Below are 13,634 nucleotides of genomic sequence, written 5' to 3'. Positions count from 1 at the left end.
CTGTGCCCAGAAATTAGTATATATGCTTTTCTATGCCTTTAAACTGAGCCTGAGAGGGGAGAGAGAAAAGTGTACTTTTTCAAAGCAGTTTATTTAGTTTATTTTCATGTTCTGAAGACACAGAGATAAACCCTGTCTGCTTCTGCAGAGCCGGGGGGGGTGGGGCGGGGCGGAGAAGCAGCTTGTTTGCTTTCCAGCCAGCTTTCGGCCAGTTTTAAGCTCCTTTTCCTCCAGAGAGTTGAACTTTTGTTTTCCTGGGACATCGGTTTTTTTCCCCCTTTTTCTCTGCTGGGCTGTTTCAACGTCAGAATATATCTGGAGGAATTTCCACCGAGGCCTTGGCCCTGGAGGTGGGCCCACCACCCTGTCCCAGCTCCAAGGAGGGAGAGAGAGAGACTATGGAAGGACTCTGAAATTTCCCCAGGTTTTTCTCTCCACAGCAAGAGGTTTTATTATGCAGCATTATTATTCTTTTCCTGTGTGTTTATTAAATAAATAGTTTTTATCTCTTTCACTTTCCTTCGAGGAAAATTCAATTTTTCCCAAACCTGGTGGGGGAGGGCTGGCTGTAGCCTGCCTTCTCTCAGAGGATATATTTCTAAATTTGGCCAAACCAGTACATACAAAAAATGCATTAACCTATTTCAATTGAGATTCTGGTGAGCAATAGTCCAAAAAAAAAAAAAAAGTAGTGGAAATTTCCTTACAAATGCTACAGTGAAACAATATGCATAGATTTTGTGGTGGAATATTTCTATATGCTGACCTAGAGTCTACACGGTCTGTAAGTACATGTCCACAGGTCCTCTGCTTGGGTGGAGGGGCACCACACACTTATCTTAAATATCTTCTCACTGGAGATATCCTTGCAGTGTAGTCTACCAGCTAAGCTGTTCTGTAGTCCATGTCAGCCATAATTTGCTGGCCGATCAACTAAAAAAAATACATCTCTGTCCAACTGGCTTATTTTGACTAAGTGGCTAATGAGCTATTCAGTAAACAGTTGAATTTTCAGACTCTCAAACCAAATTGAATACCACAAAATAGCTTCAATCACTTTCCCTGTGAGAGGCATACATTTGTGCCAGGAGCTGAATGCAGTTCTCAGTAAAACAATAAAGCGATGTAAAGTTATAGGACTTGCTAACTCCATCAGTCACACCTGCACTAAAATGACCCATTGCTCACTCATGCAGAGATTTAAATGTCTTAGTAGATATTACTGTCACTCATTTTTTGATAAGTCCTCCTGGCAAGCAGAAAAAGGTCCTGCTTATAGATCATTTCTCTATTCCACAGGCTACAATATACTTTTCTTTATAAGCAGGAAAACGGGGGAAACAAACAGTAACCGACTCATGTTGGCTGTTGAAGACTTGAAATGTTGGTGCCTCCTTTACTTGAGCTGTTCAGCCTGCAAAAAAAGAGAAGACTTGGTTGTTTAATTCACTTCTCTATGTTCAACTGCTCTGTGATGCTCATTATTAAAGAAAAAAGAAAAAGGAAGCTGATGAAATAAAAAAAAAAAAATCCAGCAGCCAGGAATCACATTTTTTAATCTGGTTTCTGTAGACATACATAAAGCAGGGAGAGCCAGAAAAAGCGAAATTTCCTTCTGTCCCATTTCACAAAACAACCCAGAAATCCAGTGAGTATAGACCTTTTTTTGTTCATTTTCTGATGATTTTTATGCTATAGAGCATTGTTTAAAACATAAGTTTTTATATTTTTATAATTTATTTACAAATCAAGATATTTATTTCATAATTGGTCTGAAAAACATGAGACACTATCCAGGCCAAAAATATTTTAAGTACTCAAAATGGTATATATTCTTTCTTCATTGACTGAGGATAATTTGAAAATATCTATGTTCACACATAGTATAAAAACATACAGTATAAAGTTAAGAATCAAATCTCACACTGGATGTGTGAGATTTTATTAAATCCCATTTTTTCCTGGATCTGTGTGACATAGTTTAGCAAATTTTGTAAACGTTTCCTGAGTCATTAGTCTATATTTATCAAACCTATACTTACTGCAGAATGACACATGTTCATGAAAGATCTGGAAAGGAAACCCAAAGAACTTTGTGACACAACTTATTGTTGATGGTAAGCTCTTCAGTATAGCATTCATATTCATATTCAAGAAAGCTGACAATGAAGGATTACAGAAATGTTATGCAACTAAGTGCCTGGGTGGTAGTAGGGAATATAAAGGTCAACATATACAAAGGTAAAATAAGACAGGCAAGAGAAACCTCCCTCTGCATCCACATCTACCTTTATGCATGCAGTGGTGGTCATGCATTTTTTTCCTCTGCAGAGAAATCGTGGTGTTTTGACATATAGTTTCGCATAAGCACTGGCTCAAGAATGGTTATAAAAGTAAAACAAGTTAGAGTGATTCAGAAAGCAATAGGTAACAAAGCAGAAAACCTGTCTGAGTATACTCAGCAGGGCCCCATCTCGAAAATTGTGTGCTATTTGTTCCCTTTTTGTTAAAAGACATATACTAGATCTTAAAAAGATACCAAAAAAAGCACTAAAGTTCACCCTGTACTCTTACAATCCATGGTGAAATGAGATAATTCTTTCTTCCAATTCATCCTTTGGAAAAGAACATCTGAAATTTAAATTTCTGGGAAAAGTTTGGCTTTCTTTTTCCAGTAGCACTTCCTGACTTAATCTTAGAGAAATCTTAGAAAAAGTACTTGATGTTCTTACTTCTTTCTCTTTTAAAGAAAGTAGGAGACTAGATGATTCATTTTTCTGGGACTTATCTAAAGTCCTTTGTATAAACTAGCTAAAAGCTAATATGACATTCCTGATGTTCTTGAAGTAAAAATTACTAGAAAAATGTTAAACACTATTAACTCAAATACTAGAGATTTCAAGAAGAGAGTGAGGAATGCAAAATCAATTTAAAAAATAACCTAACAAATTTTGACTGGTGTAAGCTATGATGTCTATTTGTACTTCAGAAAGGACAAACACTAAGGATTCTTGAAATTTAAGCTGAAAACCTCTCTGCCACCAAAGCAAAAAAAAAGAGGCTAAAATAGCAGTCAACTGTTACTTTTACACTTACAGAAATATCTCCTTAGAGAATACAGCCCTGTTTTCAGCTTTGCTGGTACCATCATAAAAAAACCTCCAAACCAACAAACAAACTCAAAGACAGAAGTGAGAAATGCAGTTCTGGTATTTCTGCCTTTCCTTGTGCAGTTGTATTGAAAATGTGTTAACCATTCTGTCCCATACTACCACACCTGAATTCCAGCTTTTTATGATCTCTACTTGGGAAACTGCATGAGAACAGAATCTTTTGTTCAAAGTTCTACAGGTTAGAGACATTGCACCTTTTAATTTTTACATATGAAAACCAAATATCTTTATAGGAATTTTAGTTTACTTAGCTGTTTAAAACATTTACATATTCATGTTTTTTTTTTTTTTTTTTGAAAACTCGGTGGAAAAACTTGACATTATTGTAAAAGGAATAGGAAGATTCTGTCTTGGGTATGAATATGTGAGTTTTGTTGATGTGAAAACCTCTGGCTGCATATCTAGAGACATCATTTGCCCCACAGCATTTCAATGAAAATAAAATAACCAATCATGTTATTCTGTAATGTACTTTTGTTGCTATAATTACATATAAGGAAGAATAAATAATGTCAAATAATTTTTGTTCTCAAATATAATAGCTATACCAGAAATAACTATCAAACTAAAATGCACTGACTTGACGTCAAAGTACAACATCAGTTGGTTTTAGGCAAAGTTTTTGCAACATCTACAATCCAAGGAAAGAGAGGTTCAGATGAGATAAGAGTAAAAAAGTTTCTAAAATACTGATACTTTAATATAAATTTTAATATAAAAGACAAAAATGAAAACATGATCACATTACTACTTGAAAATGTAACTGTGATTGTGTACTACTGCATTTTTGTATTTATATTCAATTTAATCTTAATTCATATTTATGGGATTATTTTTCTCTGTTATGAAAATACTTCAATTTTACATCACATTGTTTCTAACATGAAAATAAGACATTAATTTCTTCCCCTTTTTATACTTGACAATGATGAACAGCAGTTTCACACAGAGCAGTTCTAATTCCTCTACTGAAATTACCTATTCCAGCTACCTGGCATGGCTACAAAGGGAATATGCTCTTGCTTTTGTGTCTCGACAGCTGTGGATATTGCTGATGATGTCCAGTCTGTCTATCTGTCATAATGATATGCATACTAAATAACTAAATGTTCACAAATAAGCATCAAAAATTCTTATTGAAATTCCAGAGATTTTTTAAGTTAAAAAATTTGTTCAATAGGAATATTTATACATATACTTCTTTTTTGTTCAGAATATCTCCTTCCCCATTTTTATGTTTACTGTTTTTCCTCTTGACAAGTCTGTATTTTAAAAATTTATAGTAATTTGAATTCTTAATTCCTGGGTGCAGAATGTAGTTATAAATGGCATTTTGTCTGTCATTTCATGTGTTTTATTCTTAGTGCTGGTTTATTCATTAGCTAATCCATTGTGTGTGTTCCTGTGCAATGTCATTGCTTTGAGCTAAAACAATGTTTTTAGAGTTAGAAAATAAACAGGGTATATATTGATTGAAAAGTGAATCCTTCCTCTTTTCTGTGAATGGACAGTAAATGAAGAGTGATTTTAGCTGTGGTTTGTTTTGTTCTGGGTAGAACAGTTGCTCTGTTGAGTCTAAGCCTCACTTAGCAGGAAATCTCCCCACTAGCAACTTAAAAGTCTTTCATGGTTCTGATATAAAGGTTAGTTTCCTCCTTCAAAGGCTAGACAGATGCTGAGAGTCCGGATGATATGAGTCAATAATCTTATAGCATATTTTTTCTTTTTCTGTAATACCCAAGTGCTAAATGCTTGTTGTTGCTGTTGTTTGGGGTTTTTTGTTTGCTTGTTTATTTTTGTTTTGGTTCCCTGAATAAGCATCATGAACATTTGTTTATTTTTATGGTGTCTCATAGCCATTTCAGAGTTCATGGGCCAGAATAATTAGAGTCCAGACACAGGATTGGAATGACCTTGTGTACCACGCATTTTCCATTTGCAGAGCTGATTGAGAGAAATGGCTATGACTGAGGACCACTTACGGATCATGGCAATCAAACATGTGAGCTGGACCCAGGATATCCTGAGGCTAAAGGAAAGAATTCCTGAGAAATTTGCCTTGGAGTGATTAAAATACAATGTTTGCAGACAATTACTTTCTCACTGAAAAGGTAGGTTTACTGGTAATAGAGCTTGACAGGCACTTGCTTTTGCCAGTGATTATGAACCTGCAACATATGGCCAGATGTACTCACTTCGTGTTCACTTGCTGCAATGATTGAAAAATTAATTCTGAAATCCAAAGACCTGCAACTGACAGTTTGCTAATGATGAGTGATGTGGCTATACCAAATTGTCTAAAAAAATATTTATTGAATTCTGGTCTTCTGATTTATGTCTTTATGTCTACTGAAATACTGCTTTTTACAGTGTCACTGTGTATATTGCCAAAGTGATTCTGGTCCTGTTCAATGAAGCTGTGTTTTTATATTTTTAATTAATGTAAATTGTATTATATCATATTGGAATTTACACAGGAGGGACTGAGAGCAATGTATTTTGGTTAAAGATATTCAGTATTTAATCAGACCATACTAAAAATATATAAAGAACTTCATTCCCTAAGTTTACAATCCAGTTGTTAATCATCAAAGCTATTCAGTTTTCTTGGCTTCTTTATTTTTTTCCAATACAACTTTTAATATATCCACTTATTTTTAATTTCAGCTCTCTTTTACCATGTGAGTAGGACAGTGAATATGATCTAAAGTTCTTATTGCCATCACAGTGTTATTACAGGTGTTACTGTTATCCTAGGTAAGACTCTTGCTTTGAGTAAGATAGTTTTATATACTGAACAGAAAATAAAAAAATATGAATAATGTCTATGCTTGAACCATAATGGAAATCTGTCATGCTCTGGTAGTGGAAAATGAGGACTCTCCCTGACATGAATGCACCTAAGATTAATGCACTAAAGGTAAGATTAATAACCTGAATTTTTATGCTGAGAAGGCAAGGTACCACTGTAGCATCAGCAACTCCTGCCCCAGATTCCCTAGACAGCTACTGAAGAGTTATGTCCCCTCCGAACACTGAAAGGAAAGGCAGCAGCATGATAGGAACCTGTTTTACAGAAGAGGCCAGGGACACTACACTGGATGGCAATCTGGAGCCTGAGTCAGTATGATACCATTGCAGAGAAGGGAAAACCCCTCCCTGGAATGAACAGTCTTCTGTTCTAGGGAGCCTTGGCAACACCTGAGCTGGAGCGCTTTGTCCTGTGCAGCAAGTGAGAATAGGCAGAGCTCTAAGAAATGTGATGTATTGGATTTGCGTGGCCAGGTTTTGGTAGTGTGGCTACAGAGGTGGCTTCTGTGAGAATCTGCCAGAAGCTTCCTCCATGTCCAACAGAGCCAACGGCAGCTGGCTCCAAGATGGACCTGCCACTTACTGGCCAATCAGAAATGGTGGTAACACCTCTGTGAAATCAAATTTAAGAAGAAAAAACAAGTTATTGAGCAGTCGTAATTGTGACCAGAGAAGAGCAGGGTGAGAATATGTGAGAGGAACAACTGTGCTGAAACTAAGGTCAGTGGAGACGGAGGGGGAGGAGGTGGTCCAGGCACTGGAACTGAGATCCCCTTGCAGCCAATGGTGCCCCTGCAACCCACGGAGGATCACAGGGATGCAGAGATCCACCACTGAGAAAACCCATGCTGGAACAGGTGGATGCCCAAGAGAAGGCTGTGAACCTGTGGAAAACCGGTGTCAGAGCAGGCTCCTGGCAGTGACTTGCAGACCCATGGAGAGAGGACCCCATGCTGGAGCAGGTTTCCTGGCAGGACTTGTGACCCTGTGGAGGACCCATGTTGGAGCAGGGTGTTCCTGAAGGACTGTATCCCATGGAAGAGTGACCCATGTTGCAACAGTTCGTGAAGAACTGTCTCCCATGGGATGGACTCACATTGGAAAAGTTCATGGAGAACTGTCTCCCGTGGACACTTCTGGAGCAGTGGAAAGGTTCTTCTCCCTAAGCAGCAGGAGAAACAACCTGTGATGACCTGACCGAAACCCCCATTTCCTGTCTCCCTGCACTTCTGGGGTAGGAGGTAGAGCTGGGAAGGAGGAAGGGGTGGGGTAGAGGTGTTTTGAAGATTTATTTTACTTCTCATTATCCTGCTCTGATTTTGTTAATAATAAATTCAAATAATATCCCCAATTCAAGTCTGTTTTGCCTGTGATGGTAATTAGTGCATGACCTCTCCTGGTCCTTATCTCAACCCAGGAACCCTGCATTAAATTTTCTCTCCCCTGCCCAGTTGCAGAAGGAAGCGATAGAATGGCTTTGGTGGGTTCATGGTGTCCAGCCAGGGTCAACCCACTCCCTATACAAAAGGAGATCAAGTAAATTGGGATCGTTTAGTTTGAAACAGGAAGGAAGACATGAATACAGCTTCCTGAAACTCCAGATATGCACCATTACTATGCTAGCTTTGGCACAAAGTCCTAATTTTTGTTTGTGTTTTAGTATGTGCTAATGGATGTAAAACATACATATTATACAATAGTTTATTAGTAAGACCAAAGGTTTTTTCCTAAATGCACATATCTGCCAATATATTCCTGCCACTTTCAAAAATTATTTTTCTATCAACTCATCAAAAAGTGACACCACTATATTTTATTTATTCAGAGATCTTAGTCCTCTACTTTTCTGACTGTTAACAGCTCCAAATGCCATGCGGTTGTAATTGAATCTACTAATAAAAATCAGAATTTAAAAAAAATATTTTGGCTGTGGTCTGGAAATTAGACAGTCATTATGAAGGTGGATGTGGGAAGACAAAGAGTGAAGGAGAGAAAATGTGAGATTTAGCAATGTTCTTCTGACAAGAAAGTGATTGCGTAGGTGGACTTCCAGAGGCTTGTCTGAATATTACCTGTCCAGTGGGCTCCTGATGGGAATGACAGCATTCATTTCAGTGTCTACCATGAGAAGGGTAAAGAAAAAGAAGGAGAGAGAAAAAAAGGAAAAAGGCTTCATTCATTAATCAGCTTGTTAAACAAGAGGATCTGCTCTATAGTGAGCTGCCTCAGAGACCTACAGAAAGAATTGGAAATAGTTTTACTAAAGAAGACTGATAGCTTAATGTGAAATACAGCATGCTGGGTGTTTTGTCACTAAGATGGGATGGCCAGAATTTGGGTGCTAGTAATAAGACATTTTTTTTGGTGCTATAGGTTTGCATAAGATAGTCATGATAAAGCAGATTATTTACAAAAACATCTAATAGAATTAAACAGGAGGGCATTTGGTTAATACTTAAGTCTACCCTTCCCACTCCTGAGAAGTCAGAGGTGAAGGTATGTACACTTCCATTACAAGTGGTCATTCTGGGCTCTGAGCTATTCTGCTCCCAGAGTAACTGGGTATGTATGCAAGTCTGAGAGATGAACACTGGAATTATCTTAAGAATGCTTTGTAAAACTGAAAATATGTCATAATTAAATACATATATGTATATATATGTTGCATATGCATTGACTCTTTATCCCCATGAAGAACACTCTATTTTTGGTAACTGAAAATGCACAAATAGTTTCCATTCAAGACTAACAATAATTTTTCAATTATGTTCTCCTTTTAAATATTGTGTAATAGCATAATACTGTATTATCTGAACTGATGTTTGTGACTAAAGAGGGGTGTTTATATGATCTTGTCAATGTAAAAGCAAATTGCCATTCTGTTATCTAAGCTTCGTGAGCAACATTAACTGTGTGTGGATAAAAGGGATTTTTCAATGGAACTAGCAAATATGGAAAGAGTATGTCTGATTTAGATGGAGTGGAATTACAGATATTGAAAGGTACTGAAGGGCTGCATTTTTCTTAAGGTAGAAGTGGACTTTGAAAATGTACTGGCACATCTTAGCATCTGAGATAATTTAGATTGTGGGGTACATTTATAGACACTGTTTTCAGGGGTGTTAATGAGGGAACTGCGGCAGTGAAAGGTTTGTGTCTGTGCCTTCCCAATTAAAGGTTTCTCTTTTATGCTATAATGGAACTTTATGTATCATTTCTGTTTAGGAAAAAAAATTCCCACAAAGAGATAAAGTTACTAACACATGGTGTAGCTATATACTCAGAGCAAAAGAATTTCTTTTTCAATAAAACATGTTGAAACACTTCTATAGCATGAGATGGTCATTTGTAGATGCAGCCTTTTTCATTATTAAGTACCAGAAGCTACATAAGTGGAATTTTTATTCTCCCCTTACTCATTGCAGTATGAGCCTTGTCTTCCCTTGCCTAGCTTTCAACCAAATTTTAACTTTCAGTGCAGAAGTATGGTACTATAAATGCTGAGAACTGCAAGAGAGAAGTGTGTCAGGGCTGTGTGGCAAGACTTTGGTAGAGGAGAGTTCCAGAGGTGGCTTCTGTGAGGAAATGACAGAAGCTTCCCTCAGGTCTGACAGAGCCACTGCCAGCTGGCTCCAGGACAGACCCACTGCTGGCTGAGTCCATCAGCGGTGGAGGTAGCACCTTTGGGATAAGGTAGTTAAATGGGAAGAAGGAGGGAGAGGAAGTACTCCCGGTGCCAGGGTAAAGTTCTGTGTTGTGCAGGGCGTTTAGGAGTGCAGGGAGACCATTAGGCCTCCCTGAACCATAGAGAACATGAAGAAATCGCTACAAAGGAGTATTACATGGAGTCAGCCTCACATTTAGTAGGATTTCATTGTAATCAGAGTGCCAAGCTCTCTGGATAATACCGGCTGAAAGCTGTTTGTGCTGTGCATTGCCTGTGACAGTCCATTATCCCAGTGGCTGTTAGCCTAGCTGAGAGAGCAGCGGTCAATGGAGAGGTGGCTGTAGGGCAATTCTGATATGTTTTAAACTGTTACTGAATCCTTTTATCCAAAGCTGTAGCGCAGCTCTGCCAATCAATCTGTCGGACACCATCTCTGCGCAAAACCTTATTGGACAGCTGTGTCTCAGTATCAAAGTCTTTCCTGAAAGAAGACAATCTTTTGTACAAAATAGAGATATTCTGAGTGTAAACCCTGTCTGTCGTGCAATACAAAACAGAACTGATGGCAAAACTGAGGGTTTAGTACCTGGTGACTGCACAAAGCACCACTGGGTTAAGGTGACCCCCCCACTGCCTTCTTGCTGGTGTGGTTTAGTGCCCACAAGTGAAACTGCTTCCTAAAAAAGCATGCTTTCCTTGTATAGAAGCATCACCCACAGAACATGCCTACAAATGTACATTTTAATTTGTCAAAGTCACTTCCTGTACGTTCAAGGAAGTTTGAAAGAGCTGGCCTTTCCCACAGGGTTTCTGGCCATCCAGGTCATGCTGGGAGAAGCAGTCCACAAGGAGTAGCTGTGCAAGAGGTCTTGAATTGGCAAGGTGACACACTGAATATGTGAAACTGTGTAGAAGTCACAAGAACTGCCTTGTCCATTGAAAGAATCTTCCTCAGGTCCTTCAAAACGCCAAACAGCTCTCAGCTTGGCTAGTTAGAAGTTATCATTAGATCAGTCTGTTAACAGGACTACTTTAGTATGACTTCCAGAAACTGGAAAAGTTAAGTATAGAGCAATTATTCCCCCAGCCTAAAATATGGCTTACAATAAAAAACCTGGAAAACAACTTCTTTGTAATTTTTCATGTCTCACAATTCCCTATATTTTGCTCTTCTAAGGAAACTATATAACAATTTTTAAAAAATATTTTGTCAAGTAAAAGTACTGGAGAAACACTTTGATAAGCATTAAGAAGACCAAATCTTATTTATATTGAAAACAGAAAAAATCTTTATTGGTTTGGCTGTGATTATTCTGTAAAACAGATTTGATTCTGTAAAACAGAATGCTGGCATGACAAGTACAAGAAAACATTCACCTGCTCTACTTAAACAAGAAAAAAAATTATATGGATTTCAGTGCATGTTGATATAAATTATGCTAATTCATCCTTCAGAGGGATAATTTATTTATGTGACCATGTTTTCAAAACTTCACTTGATGCATAAATATACTATTATGTACTGCAGATGTCCCTTGCGTCTGACAGTGGTGTAAAACCCAACAAATAGCAATTATATAAGCAGATGCATTTTATGAATACAATGTAGGCCCTAAAATTTGAATCCATAATGAAATCTTTCACAGTGTTTTCCTAATGTTTTCACAGAGGTTTCCAAGTCTTCTTCTTTTGACAGCATCATGGTAGGAAATTCTAAATTCTATACTACAGATACTAATTACACTAATCAGAAGCATAGTATTACACGTTATTTTAGTCTGTGCTTTGCAGGGAACACTTGTTTGGAAGCACAGGTTAAACTATAAAAATCTTAATAATTACTGAGACAGGGGTGGCTGGCAGTCACAAAGATAATCCACATTTGAATAAGGCAGTGTTCAGCATTCAGACACCATTATCAGAGATCCCTCTAAGGCTTAAGGACATACAGGAAAAACGGAACTTAATCGGAAAACAAGTTGGACTGAATAGTAAGTGAAATATGTAAATGCCTTTTTATTAATCTATTCTTCTAATTTAATCTCTAGAGTCTAGGTTTCAAATTAACAAATGAAAATATAGCTATAATCAATAAAATATCAATATGCATACTTTACATTAAGTACAAGGTCCTATATTTGAAAGAACTTGAGTATAAATATCTCCAATATTTAATTTAAATTTAGGAAGACAACTCCTCTGCTAATTAGAAACCCATAGACTGGTAGAAGTGTAGCTATCAAACACTAGTATAGTGCTTACAAATGACAAGTTCAGTAGCTATGTAATCAGTTCAACGTTATGTAAGCAGTAAAAGATCATGTTCTCAGGGATTTCCTCAAATTTCTTTGCACTTTTATACTTTTGTTTTCCATGACAGTTTCTACAAAGCTCGAGTACTATGTATTAAAGAGAATATAGAAAGCAGGAGTTTGCCTACTCATGCTTAAGTGCATCAGTATTTGGAAAAAGGCAGCACAGTATATGTACAGATAAATGTGCAACAATTAATTATTAGTATCTTTATGTTCCATTCAACACATTAATCTGCTCCTTAATCTACTTTACATTTTTTTTAGCATATATGTGTGTGTATTTAGTTTAATTTCAACTTCACTTTCTCATTCTGTATATACTTTGTTTATTCATACACTTGCAGTAAATAATTTCAGCAGAGCTTCAAGATTCATAAAAAAGAAAAAGAAGAAAACATCAGATGAGGTGCTATCATAGGCAGATATGCTGGGTTTAGCTGGGGCAGAATTAATCTTCTTCACAGTGGCTAGAGCAGAGCTATGCTTGGGATTTGTGCTTAACATAGGGTTGATAACATAGAGATGTTTTTGTTGTTGCTGAGCAGGACTTGTACGGATCCAAGGCCTTTTCTGTTTTTCATACAGCCACACTGGCAAGGAAGTTGGGGATGGTTGGGAGGTTGGAAGGAGACACAACCAGGACAGGTGACCCAAACTGACCGAATGGATATTCCAGACCATATGGCATTGTGTCAGTATATAAAGTGGGGGAAGAAGGATGAAGGGAAGGTATGGCATTGGTCAGCAGGTGGTAAGAAATTGCACTGTGCATCACTTGTTTATTATTATTTACCCTTATTACTGTACTTATTTTCAATTATTAAATTCTTCTTGTTTCAACATACAAGTTTTACTTTGATTCTCCTCCTCATTCCACTGGGGTTAGGGGGGAGGAGGAGGCAAGGTTGAGCAAGTGACTGTGTGGTGCCTAATCTCCAACTGGGCTTAAAGTCATGACGGCAGGAAACGGAGAGTTATTTAACTGATCCTTACTTCCCATCATTTTCCTGTAGAAAGCATAAATGTGGAGGACAATAACATGTTAGAACTGACTCTCAAGCACACTGTGTTACGCCTGCAGTTGAATTCAGCACAGTCTAAAAGGCACAGAATTTCTATTTATGTATACGCAGATGACATTCCAAGGCACAGTGTGGTTTTGGGGTAAACGCAATGCACCTGTGGAATGTAGTGATGACAGTGTTTACAAATAGCTTTCCTTGAAGGGAAAGATCCATAACATGTTTTGCAAGGTCCATAATGAGAAAAAATGACTCATTCCATTCACTACTAATCTCCCAGATGCAGTTACATGTCATGGTTATACAAGGAATATGCCAAATATACACATGCATAGACATATATATATATAGATATATATTCATACACGGAGGGCTTGCGGAGGCCTCAGGAAAGTCTGAACAGGAACAGTGAGTGCTGGTGGTGCTCTCTGGTCTGCTTGAATATCACAAAGAAATGTAAGACAATTTTAGATTGCACAGAGTTGAGTAATTCCATCTGAAAATACATATTTATTTATATTCTAGTACTTCCTAATTTAGGTGTACAAGAAAGAAAGAAAGAAGGAAGGAAAGAAAGGAAATAAAAGACTTTTTTTTTTCCTTCAATTTTCTCACACCGGGCAGCATCTCTGAACTCATAAATGAG

The 13,634-nt window shown here is 37.4% G+C and overlaps 1 protein-coding gene across 8 annotated transcripts in view; it reads left to right on the top strand.

Annotated features, from left to right (window-relative positions):
• The window catches only part of SOCS6 (suppressor of cytokine signaling 6), a 120,984-nt gene extending 114,133 nt beyond the window's left edge, over positions 1-6,851 (top strand). For 7 of the 8 annotated variants that reach the window (XR_005604775.1, XR_751473.4, XR_002044768.3 and 4 more), the window contains one exon: positions 5,116-6,851. The gene's annotated coding sequence lies outside the window, so the exon portion shown is untranslated. The remainder of the gene's footprint in view (positions 1-5,115) is intronic. The other variant, XR_002044770.3, reaches the window with a different exon arrangement.
• Positions 6,852-13,634: the final 6,783 nt, after the last annotated feature.

The sequence above is a fragment of the Corvus cornix genome, chromosome 2 (assembly GCF_000738735.6).
Source record: "Corvus cornix cornix isolate S_Up_H32 chromosome 2, ASM73873v5, whole genome shotgun sequence".
NCBI classification, from domain to species: domain Eukaryota; kingdom Metazoa; phylum Chordata; class Aves; order Passeriformes; family Corvidae; genus Corvus; species Corvus cornix.
The sequence above is the reverse complement of the archived record's forward strand: the minus strand, read 5'-3'. Positions and strand labels throughout refer to the sequence as shown.